We start from the raw sequence: 13,342 nt of genomic DNA on the forward strand, positions 1-13,342 counted from the left end.
GAGAGTTCCCATTTTAACGTTAGGTCTTCTTCCCTATTCCCAGTCAGTGTCGATTTGGCCAGTTTTCATTATGTTGGCATGCCCCCATTTCTACTTCCAGATAATCAATAGTGTGCTTGGAAAAATTAAGTAACGCTGATGATCTTCCCATAATTCGGAGTCTATTCGTTTATGGGATCAATTTCATTTAATTTGTCACCAGTACACGTACTGAAGCGAAGGAAGAACAGAGTCATTGAAGAACCTCTTGATAAACAATATTTCGTGTTTTATTTTCTGGTGCACATATAAACAGGGACTTGCTGCTGCTGACTCGGGAACATGCGACGTACAGTTGCCCGTGGGAAAAGCAGGGTGATCTGAGGTCAAGTCCAGCAATACTCAACGTCTGGCCTTGGGATTTATTAATAGTCATCGCAAAGCAGAGGCTGACTGGAAATTGCAGACGCTTGAACTCAAACGGGTAGTTGGTTGGGATTAGTGGTATCCGCGGGATAAGAACTGACTCTCCTTCACCGCATCCAGTCATGATAGTTGCCTCTATCACATGTTTGTGGAGGGCGTTTACCTGAAGTCTTGTCCCATTGCACAAATTAGGTGGGCTGAGATAGCGCATGAGTATGATTGGTGCGCCGATCTTTAAGGTAATTTTGTGCGATGGAAGCCCTGGAGCCGTTATAGAATTCAGGAACTCAGGAGGATAGTGAACTGCGTCGTCAGAGTTGATTACTTGATTGACAGACGTATAAACTGTCTCCTCGCCGTGGAACATTGTGAGGATAGTCGAATTAATGTACGCCGCTTCTTCATTAGTTCATTAGTTGGAGTTAAGATCGCTCTGCAGCAGAGCCATGAGATGGGTTTGCTCCTAATGTTTTCTACGTCCGGGTACACCGATGAAATGAGAGCTTCAAGGTTAGAAAGCGACAAACAAAATTCATCAGAAAGAGTAATGATCCCGTTACTGTCTCCCAGTGAGCCGTTCCCAATCAACAACAATATTTCAGTGAATGTATGTATGTTTTCATCACCACCTAGATGTACCCTCATATTCTGTGTCAGGGACAGTTTTTTGATATTTGGCCAAAGTGATGATCTCCTTAATGAAGCGTTCACTTCATCTGCTCTGCTCCCTCTTGGAACAACCGGTAACGTTTGACGAAAATCACCAGAAAAGAGGATAGGGACACCTCCAAAGAAGTTATCACTGTTTCGGATGTCCCGCAGCGTTCGGTCAACTGCTTCAATCGCCTTTCTGTGAGCCATAGTGCATTCATCCCAAATTATAAGACTTCAGTCTTGCAGAACCTTGGATATGTTACTTTGTTTTGTGATGTTACATATTGGTGACTCTGTGCAGTCAAGATCTATAGGCACTTTGAACATCGAGTGAGCAGTTTTACCACCGGGTAAAAGAGTGGCTGCGATCCCCGAAGAGGCTACTGCTACAGCAATCTTACTATCCTGTCTGATCTTAGACAACAGTAAGTTAATCAGGAATGTTTTTCCAGTTCTGCCCGGAGCGTCTAAGAAAAACATTCTACTTTCCTTATTTCTAACACAGTTTAATATTTCCCGATATACTACAGTCTGTTCATCTGTAAGTTTTGGTTCATTTAATAGAACAAACGACCTTAACGCTTCTTTATCGTAATTTGTTTCCCTGAGAGAGAAAGCATTTAACGTTTGTAAGATCTGAGTGGAAGGAAGGCCGTAAATGTTCAAAGGCTGACCGCCAATCGATAGAACGTATTCTTCGAGGTCTTGAAGACATCTGTCTTCCACATGGGCGATCATTTCATGAGCAGTACCGTCGTTACAGCGGGGAAGTTGTCGTAAGAAATCTTCTGCTAGGCTCTCCTTATATTTGTTCCACAGATCCAACGGATCAGAGAGACTGCAAAAGACTAACAATATGCCAAAAAGCCGGTGAAGTTTTGTTGGGCTTTGTGAAACTATCGCCTCCTTCAGTGTCTCTTCCCATTGAGAGTCATCCAGGAGTAATCCATGGGCTTTGCATGCACTCCGATATGTAGGGTGAAGTATGCCATTGACGGTGCGAAGGTCAGTGAAGGATGTTGGTCCCCTGACAGTGAACAGAAGCATGCGTAAATAGAAGCACTCGGAATTATTAGGATGGACTGCATACACTCGGCTAATTACGTGCTGCTTTCTAACGCCCGAAAATGCCACCACAGGTACTCCTTTCTTTCTTCTTACAAAGGTACCTTGCTGTTTGTTATACGTATAGTAAGAGGGAACGTCTTCATACAACAGTGTCTTAGCAAAATCATCTGTCTGACATAAGTTAAAGAATGCCATTAAGGTGGTGTTACGTGGAATTTCTCTATGTCATGAGCCGTTTCTGCAGTAAAGACAATTCTTTGAAAATTTTGTAGATGAATATCTAAATGCATTACTGGAGGATACCTTTCATGGATAGGAAATGAAAGAATTCGCCAAACTGCTTCTGAGCTGGATATGTACCTTCCGCTCTGATACTGGCACACTTCATCATTTTTGTCCTGCAAACCTAAGACTGCCTGATCGCTTCCTTTGTTGATGTACTTACAGATGTATTTGATGGACTTAACACTGCTACAGTATTCAACATTGATGTGTGTTTTGAATCCCCTAGACAAAACAGGACAGTATGGCACTATCCATCTATTATCCACTTCCATATCCTGTCCATTTAGCATAAGACGTGCAGTGAAGCCACCCATAGAAGGATTCCTGCGCTTGTAGGAAGGGTACCCATCGTTCCCTGTGACAGTTTTATTAACGAATGCTCGTGGGTATCGTTTTGAGCATCGTCCACCTTTCATACATGGTGAGCCTACGTTGAAAGATTCGCCTGGTCCATGGACCATGTGACATTTAACTATGTTAAAAAGCTGTGGATCTTTATCAGGATCTGGAAATTCAGCACTAATAATCCATATGTCAAGGAACTGAAGACAACTCTAGAGACAATGCCGGACGGTGACACCCACAAGATTGTGATCCACGCCGACCGAGTTCCTGCTGGTGAGCACAGAGGCTGTTATAATCAGCCGACAACAAACGAGATAGCTGTCTTATTGGTTGAACACGAATGTGGTAAGCGAGACATCATGCTTCGGACAAGAGACCAGGGCCTGAGACGAATATCTGAAACCCACCGATCATACGACGCTCTTCAATATCCCCTGATGTTCCCTCGTGGAGGTGATGGTTACCACTTCTTACTGTACCACGTAGACCCACGAACCGGAGAACTAAAGACCCCTCTCAGGTAAATATCTTCTCTTCAGTTTTATTCTTATCGTATAATGATAAGACAAGGCGAGGTAAACTACTTACATTGTTACCGTCAACTGTCCAATCAGTTCTGGGTAGACATGTATGCTAAAATAGAGACTGAAAGGTTAGTCTATATCAGAACACACCAAAGGGAATTAAGGGCTGAGAGCTACATTCACCTTAAAGACGCCCTGAGGAAGGACGAGGGTAATATGGCAGATTTGGGACGGTTAGTAATTTTACCGTCCACTTTCACTGGAGGACCCCGATATATGCACGAGCGATCTCAAGATGCACTCTGTTATGTGCGAAAATACTCATGTCCAGATCTTTTTATTACAGCTACAACTAATCCAAAATGGGAAGAAATTGGTAATGCCGTATATAATGGTCAGTCAGCGAATGATCGTCACGACATTATTACACGTGTATTTCACATGAAATTAAAATCTCTCATGGACTTACTAACCAGAGAACATGCCCTGCAAATCATTAACTAAATGGGTTTTTAAATTTGGTATTATTGCTGTTCTTTTATCTACCTGTGCTTTGTAGTCTGCAATGAAATACATTTGAAGATATTTAGAATTTTCATTGTTTGCAGGGAGTAATGAACCTATTAAGTGGTATACTACTTGTCCTTATTTTTTGAATGTTGGCATAAAATTTCCTTCCACTACTTCAGTAGCTCCGAAGCTTGTCATTTGGAATGCGCTGTTGTAGGCTCGCACAAACTGAAGGAAATGGCGAGAGTCAGTATGTGTCCCATTTAACAGAGAAATAAGAAGTTCCGGTAGATGAGTTAGATGATTTAATGTAATTTTTGCGGAAGAGCAGCACATTCCTTCTGACTCTTGCTTCCATTTGAGAGCCCTACAGAAAGGACACACTTTACTCAAAGACCCTATATGGGCTCTTGGATGGTAGTCGATAAGAGGGTTATAAGCATATGCACTTCGCTGCTTTTCATGCCATGGAATCATATTAGGACACCTAGATTCAATTGACGTTGAATGTAATTCTCTAACATTGGCATGTCTCACTCTATCTTCATCTAACCGTCTGAGATATTCATCAGTGGTCTCTGTTGTACGTCTTTCTGCTGCACGTTGTCCTTTCTCTTCCTGCTGGACATTTTGCATTTCGTTTAACGATGCGTAGGTACTTCGTCGTTGTGTTAACGCCTGAGAATATTCCTCCGCAGTTAGGTTTTCGCGTATGAGGGAATGGTGCTCTCTGTCATGCTCCATTCGAGCCGTCCGCTGATCCTCTGATTCTGTTTCTCTTAAACGCATCTGTCTAAATCTTTGCGATCTGAGTCTTGCCTCGCGGTCTGAAGCAGTCTCAGACGCCCTAGATGTGGACTGGCGTGTTCTCTGTGAGCTAAGCCTGGCCTCGCGCTCAGAAGCAGTCTCCGAATCACGGTGAGTGATCTTCCTCAGTCTGTCTGCATTGAGTCTGGCCTCCCGCTCAGAAGCACTCTCCGAATCACGGTGAGTGCCCTTCCTCAGTCTGTCTGCACTGAGTCTGGCCTCGCGGTCTGAACCACTCTCAGACGCCCTAGATGTGAACTGGCGTGCTCTCTGTAAGCTAAGCCTGGCCTCGCGCCCAGAAGCAGTCTCCGAATCACGGTGAGTGATCTTCCTCAGTCTGTCTGCATTGAGTCTGGCTTCGCGGTCTGAAGCAGTCTCAGACGCCCTAGATGTGGACTGGCGTGCTCTCTGTGAGCTAAGCCTGGCCTCGCGCTCAGAAGCAGTCTCCGAATCACGGTGATTGATCTTCCTCAGTCTGTGTGCATTGAGTCTGGCCTCGCGGTCTGAAGCAGTCTCGGAAGCCCTCAATATCTTCACTTTTTTAGCTTTTGATAAGGACCGTCCAATGTTAATTCGCTTCCTAGCAGGCATGGTCAAAGGAACAGTCACAAAAGTGTCGAAACCCAATCAGTAACTCTGTTGTGGGCAGCAAAGTGCATGTGGTGGTGATTGTTTTCTGTTGGTGACGGTGGTGCTGGTGATTATTGTTTTAACAGGAAGTACAACAGGGCAACTATCCTCTATTAACACTAATCAGAAGAAAACTGAAAGAGATCCGATACTTCGAAGAATGAAGTTATCGGCAAAATAAAGGGAAGGGCCACAATGAGCTCGAAAATAACAAAAACAGAAACCCCTCCCAGAGCAGAAACTGGGAAGGCAGGAAGTACTAAGGGGTAATAGTCAACAAAATAAAGGTAGTTGTGATTATTGTTTCGAGAGGTAGTACAAATGCGCAACAATCTTCTGTTAACACTAATCAGAACGAAATATGAAGAGATGCGATACTTCGAAGAATGAAGATATCGGCAAAAGAAAGGAAAAGGCCGCAAAATGCTTCCAAATAACAACCACAAACCCTGCCCAGCAGAGAATTTCAGACGCAGCGGTTCCCAATGAAATTAGAGTAGCCGAAAATTTCTAAAGTGGAAATAAATTAACGTACCGTCGCAACGCTTCTGAAACAGGAAACAATATTTCAGATATTTTTAAACGCAACAACTGACATGTACACTCACATAGATATGTTAACAATCTCAGTCAGAAAGTAACAATATAATACAGAGAAGAACTAAGCGCCACCGTTGTGAATTCCATTAAGCAGTCAAGTTCCTTTTGCTCGGAGCAATATTGATTTCGGTTACGCTTATCGACATGGATGACATAGACTGCTGAAGCTGACCGAAGTAGCTGTTGCCTGTGACTCACGGGTGGCCCAGATTGGTTGCGCAGTAGATGTTGGTTTTCCCCACAGGAGCACCGTGACTGTGTAGCACACAACCGCACGTGTATCTTACGTCTTTGTTTATAGCTGCCTCTCTTATAAAGGAAAGATTTCCACGTAATATCTGTACGTAATTTCTTTCCTTATATTGCTGTTGGTGTATATAGTGGCCTACTGTATTTTGCGTAGTGTGTGCATCGTAGTTCGTTTCTGTGAACCGCCTGTTGCGGGGTGGAGGTGGGGGAGGGGGGAGGAATACATCCGGGTTATTCCCTGCCTGTCGTAACAGGTAACTGAAATCGCCCCAGGGGTCCTTAACTTGGCAGGGTGGGCTCGCGACCACGGACCATTAGGTGAGTCTCGTAATTGCTTGCACCTACTTATGCCACGCTCCTCACTTTAGCTATCCTATCCGAACTTCCGTGGTCTATTCTTGTTCTTTGCAGACCCCGACGGCATTAGAACATTCGAGGCCTCATTTCCACGCCTTTCGTGGATAACTTAATTTCGGAAGAGTCGGATTCCTTCCATTTTTGTCACTGATTACTGTTAATATAGGATGGTTGCCCAGTTGTAGTTCCTCTTGAAACAAAAATCAGCACTATCACCACTCTCTTCTCTCATCCGACTTGTGTTCTTATGTTTGAGAGATCTCGGGAGTTGGCCCAATTTTAAGATCGTATGCCGTTCCTGAGGCCAACCGAATGTGGAGGATTGTATTGAACAATTACGCCTTTCTGCTGGGATTCAATCAATCAATCAATCAATCAATCAATCAATCAATCAATCAATCAATCAATCAATCAATCAACATACATACGGAGTGATTAAGGAAGAAAATAATAGTTAAGAAATCTGACATTAATGGAAAATAGATTATAATAACTGAGGATAGCCGGATGACGACAAATATGTAAATACAAAGTGAATGTATTGGAAAATCAAATGCCCTCAATAAATTATGCTGGTGTGAGTTATGGATATAAGAAAGCCGTAACAGAGGAGCAATTTAGGCGCAGGGATTCTTAGGTAAACAGATAAGATGACTAATGGTATTATTACTGAAGCTATTCGAGGACGGTTATAACCTCCAACGATATTCCGCCAATATCCCGCAGAATGGCCGATTGACACCTCTCTTGCCTTCTACCCAAGGAACAACCACGAATTTAAAGGCATGATGAGGACAATGGCAATACGTTACTTCCCTGCTGGCATGCAGTCAGAGACGTTGCCATGGTAACCTGTAGGTTCGTTGTCGGTCTGTCGGTCACTCAATGCAGAGCATGGTACCAGCGGAAAATTGTAAATTTCTCCGTCATGTGAAGAGTAAGGTAAATTATGAACAAAACGAAAGTTGTTTATAATGAAGAGACGTTTCACGTACGGCAAACGAAGTTTACAGAAAATCAATAGTATAAGAGAAAATGGAGGAAAACCGTTCTGGTTTTCCTATAAACCCCCGTCTATTCAAAGATTTTAAAATGATTTATATATCGAAACCTTCCCCGGGTTGAGTATACTCTAAATATGAAGCTTGGTTGAGATCTATCCAGCCGTTTCGACGTGATGGCGGAAAAACAATTCTGGTTTTCCTATAAACTCCCCGTCTATTCAAAGATTTTAAAATGATATGCATATCGAAACCTTCCCCGGGATGAGTATGCTGTAAATATGAAGTTTGGTTGAGATCTACTTAGCCGATTCGACGTGATGGTGGAAAAACCATTCTGATTTTCCTATAAACCCCCCGTGTATTCAAAGATTTTAAAATGATATGCATATCGAAACCTTCCCCGGGATGAGTATACTCTAAATATGAAGTTTGGTTGAGATCTATCCAGCCGTTTCGACGTGATGGTGGAACAGACAAACAGACAAACAAACAGACACGAAACGTAAAAACCACCGATTCGGTCTTGAGTTGACCTAAAACGGATAAATATCTGAAAAATTGGCAAAGCAAAAGAAATTACAGACAGCGGACCCCTACAATTTTATTTATATAGATTTACCAACCACACCAGCTCACTCTGTGGATCAGTGGTAGAGTTTCGGCCTCCGGATCCCAAGATAGTGGGTTAAAACCAGGGAGAGGTAGTCCGATTTTTGAAGGGCGGAAAAAAGTCCATTCGACACTCCATGTCGTACGATGTCAGCATGTAAAAGATCTCTGGTGACACATTTGGTGTTTACCCGACAAAATTCATTAAATCTCAGCCATAGACGCCCAGGAGAGTTTCAGTTTACTCTGTCTGCCATCTAGTGGGCCTAGAATAAAACGGAACGTCGAAACTGACGAGCAGACAAGCAGATGGCGTCAAATTGAAATGTCTGCACACGGTAGCTGAGGCCATACGATTATTATTATTATTATTATTATTATTATTATTATTATTATTATTATTATTATTATTACCAACCACACCGAATCCCATGGCGCAATAGCACGGAGGGGATATGACCGTCGAACCAACCGCTCCTCAACCCGAAGGCCTGCAGAGCAGATTAAAAGGTGCCATACGCTCAACATAACGCATCATCTCGGCCATCACTCTTGGTTTTCTAGACGAACGCTCAAAAGATTCCCTACGGGACGAAATTCTTGCATCTCGGCATCTCCGAAAACCATTAAAGTAGTTCATGTGATGATATGTGGCCTCCAGAGATGCCTGATGCAGTTCCTTCGAGTTGACGCCCTATAGGCGACTTGCGCGTCTGTGCGAATGATGTAATCTAATGCTGAAGATGGCACACACACTCAGGTCCTAAACCATCCGAATTAACCAATGATGGTTAAAATCCCCGATCCCGCCAAAAATAGAACTCGGGACCCTTTGTACCAAAGACCAGAACGCTAACCATTTAGTCATGAAGCCGGACTGTGAAATGATGACGATCATGTAGAGAGAGTATAACACCCTTTGTCCGCACATGGCTGTCGAATAACACAAGAAGTCTATTCAAGGATTAACGTCTCCATCCGACGGACGAATCACCATCATCAGCGTCAAATACCCTCCCTCCATATAAGTACTGCTGAGATGTTTGGAATTAAGTCCAGGCTTGTAGCACTTCAGGATTTGTTTTCACAAACATAAAAACCATTTAGAAACACAAAAACGTATATTAATTTGTATAACGCTCCTGCCAGCCAAAGAAGGGATATGCGAGCGTGTTGTGGAGCCCTAGGTACATCGTACATGCACTGCAAAATAAATTCCTTCTTAAAGAACATCTCACTATCCGCATATCACTTCGTACAAGTCTCATTTTAAAATGGCTTTTTTAAAGTTTTATCATTATCTCGAGTTGATTTCAAGTACCAGATTTTGTGAAAGGTGAGGGCAAGATGCAAAATTCAGTGTGAACAAACATCGCATATTTTTTACGTGCTTTCGCCTTTGATCTGGATTCGTTAGGTCCGGTTAGTGACAAGACCGTTGGGGCTAGGGGCCTTATTAACGGCGATATCGCTAACGTTATCACAGAAACAAAGGAAACCAACAGACACAGGGGTCCTAACAGTGTACATACAAGTGGTGTTAGTGCTGATCAGCAGATACGGAAGTACTGCTGACCTGAAAAATGCTAGGTACGATAGTATTGCTCTGAGGGTGACTTGAATTCAGCGGTAGATGTCAGTACTAAACTACCATTATCAGTGCAGCAATACGACTATTCAGATCATCAGTTCACATCACGTACAGTGACAGAATTTTTCGGACAAAATAATCTATACAAGTAATACCCCTGTTATTAAAGAAAAAGCAGGTAATAAATTCGAAATTACTAAACCCTGAATTTAATGCACTTCGTAGGTACTGTAATTATCCAATTGCGATTTGTAAATGAGTTTACAAAGTAATAATACCTTTTACTTATTTGAGATACGAAAATTTGCTGGTCAATATTTTTCGGACAGGAGATGATTAGCTACTCGAGGCATGCTTTGCGCTTGCCATGCGCTGTGCAGGCAGGACCCAGTCAATGCCTTCCTCATGCACAAAGCACATGCAACGATTCCTGAGTGAAATGGGACTCAGAAAAAAGAACCGTACATTTGAACAAAGACAATTAGTAATATTCCATCATGAAAAAGGGAAAACATGTCGACAAATCGCAAATTTGCTGAACATGAAGAAAAGTACTCTTAACGATATTATCTGCTGATGCAAATTTCAAGACAGAATTGAAAATTTGTCACAGACAGGTCGCTCAAGGGTCCTTACTAGGTGAGAAGAGAGGGCAGTAGTAAGAAAAGTGAAAAGAAATCCAGTCTTACTACAACCACTATTGCTGCTGTAGCCGAGAACGAGTTTGGAAAGAAGATCAGCGCAAGTACAATCCGGAGGGTGTTATATAGAGGTGATTATCACGGGCGAACTGCAAGAAGGAAGCCCTACATCAACAAAATAAATAGGATCAAACGACAACGATTTGCTAAGGAGCATCATAGCAAAGATATGAACCGGTGGAAGATTGTAATTTTCTGCGATGAATCGAAATTCTACGTTTCTGGCTCAGATGGGCGCATCATAGTTTGGAGACAGCCCAATAAAGAGTTTGAAGAAAGAAATAAGAAGGCAACGGTAAAACACGGGGGGAGGGGGGGCATGTTATGGTGTGGGGCTGTATGACGGCTAAAGGTGTAGGTGAGCTGATTTTTATAGACGGAAACATGGACCACCTCCAGTATCCTCGGATTTAAAAAAAACTGAAGAAAAGTGCAGAAAATATGGAAGTTGGGGACTGTTTTAAATTTTTTCAGGACAACGACCCGAAACATACGGCCTATAATGTACGGCTATGGTTGTTGTACAACTGTCCTAAAGTTGTGAATCCTCCCCCACAAAGTCCTGACATTAATCCCACAGAGAATTTATGGGATATACTGGAAAATAACATCTGGAAACATCCCATAAATTCCAAAGCTGATGTGAAGAGACGACTGCAAGAAGAGTGGGAAAATTGTCCCATTCTACTAAAAGAAAAATCGTGGAGAGCATATCGAGACGCCTGACTGAAGTGCTTCGCAGGAAGGGAAGAATCACGAAATATTAACATTCCTACATGGACTCCATCCTTCATAATTTGTTGTATTCGCGCATTTTTGTCCGAATATTTATGAACAGGCAATTTTGTATTATTGTAATTACATTCATAAGTTTCACATTTTTTGTGTATCATGAAATGAAATGCATGTTTATTTTTGGTATCTGTATGTGTAACTATTCATTCTGAAGTAAGAAAATTAAACTATATATGTTTATTATTAATCTCTTTTTTAAATTTTAAAGGAACTCTGCCTGTCCGAAAAATTATGACGGTCACTGTATTTCCCAGCCATCGCACTGTGCCATAGTTCAGAACGAGTCACTGAATTACGTTCGCACAAATTTTGAACCACACCAGTATAGAGGAGCCCTTCTCTGCTGCTGGTCGCCTGACCTTAAAAGCAGACTTCAGTAACAATGGAGGAAATAGAGTGGAAAATGGGTCCTCCGTTTAATGGAGGTGCTGGTGTGAATAGAAGAGGATTTTGCTTGCTTTGAAGCCTTCTGCCTTAAATGTCTTCACAGCCGTTGTATAGCGACTTTGTGCTTGAGGTGAAGGAGAATTTAAACACACACAGGACGTATGCCTTGGTTAAATGCAGTAAGCCGACAAGTACGTTCATTTTGACATACACAGCCCTGCACTTAGCGTACATTCTAGAGACCTGCACACGTAAGTACAATGTTGATATTTCGCCGGACACCTCACGCCTCGATACGAATACGAAACCATAGATTAATATCTCAGAATCGTGGACTCAAAACGATATGACTGAGGAGGAACGACGACTTTTAGTGGTTTGAAATAAGGAATTTAACGTTGATTTTAGCATTTTATGCCGTTTACGCGTTGTTTTTATTTCCAGGAATGTGCGAGAACATTCTTCTTCTCCTTCTTCTTTTGCTACCGCTTTTTCCCGCACCTGTGAGGTCGTGGGTGAGAACTGCGTCGCACATGTTGATTTGGCCCTCTTTTGCGGCCGGATGCCCTTCCTGACGCCAACCCTTTATGGAGGGATGTAATCACTATTGTGTGTTTCTGTGGTGGTTGGTAGTGTGGTATGTTGTCTGAATATGATGAGGAGAGTGTTGGGACGGACACATACATCCAGTCCCCGAGCCAGAAGAATTAATCAGAAGCGATTAAAATCCCCGACCCGGCGGGGAGTCGAACCCGGGACCCTCTGAACCGAAGGCCAGTACGCTGAACATTCAGCCAACGAGTCGAGTGTCCGAGAACATACAGATAATAATTTTGTTTTAAAATTATTTGTCTTTTCAGGGAGGAAAGTAATGGCAAAGTAGCTCAATCCTCAACTTGCTTAGTACGCCCCATTTTGGTGCCGCCATCATGTTTCACGGTTTTCATATAAACACATAACCTTTGGTGGTGCTATTTGATGATCCAAGCAGCATCTGACCTGATCACCTGACGGATCTGGCCGTCTCCTAGGCTGAATGCTCAGCGCAGTGCTCTTCGGTTCAGATGTTCCCGGGTTCGATTCCCGGCCGGGTCGGAGATTTTAACCTTATATGGTGAATTATCTTGGCTCGGGGACTGGTTGTTTGTGCTGTCTCCAACATTCCTGCAACTCACACACCATATATAACACTATCCTCCACCACAATAACATGCAGTTACCTACACAAGGCAGATGCCGCCCACCCTGATCGAAGGGTCTGCCTTAGAAGGGCTTTACCCGGCTAGAAATAGCCACACGAAATTAAATTATTACGTAACAGATCTGGCTTTGAGCCCCATTAGCCACACTTCCAGCAAATTAATGATTGTTTACAATTTATATAATAATGTAAGCTCACCGGACAAAACCGAGGGTGCGATGCGCATTGGTATCACTCAAATATCACTATAAAATTTGTCACAAATGGCACATAATAATTGCTTTTACACATATCAAGTGCAAAATCTGCGACAAATTAAGAAATACCGTCGTTATTTGAGAAATATGAAAACATACTTAAGGCTTGTAGACAGGCGTACTCCGCTGCTGGTGCCGTCTTTTGTTACTTTCTTCAGGTCCGTGGAATGGGAGTGCTATGTCTGTGGATTCTCATTATCTTTGTCCATATGACTAGAGCGGCCAGTTCAAACAGCAAAATGGAGGTTAACAGAAAAGTAGCATGATCCCTGGACCAATAAATCACTAGTCCACTGAATTTTTCTTATGTACATTGGCCATACCATTTTGTCGCCTATTAAATATTGCATATCGCGATACAAT

The sequence above is a fragment of the Anabrus simplex genome, chromosome 7, assembly GCF_040414725.1.
Source record: "Anabrus simplex isolate iqAnaSimp1 chromosome 7, ASM4041472v1, whole genome shotgun sequence".
Classification (NCBI taxonomy): Eukaryota; Metazoa; Arthropoda; class Insecta; order Orthoptera; family Tettigoniidae; genus Anabrus; species Anabrus simplex.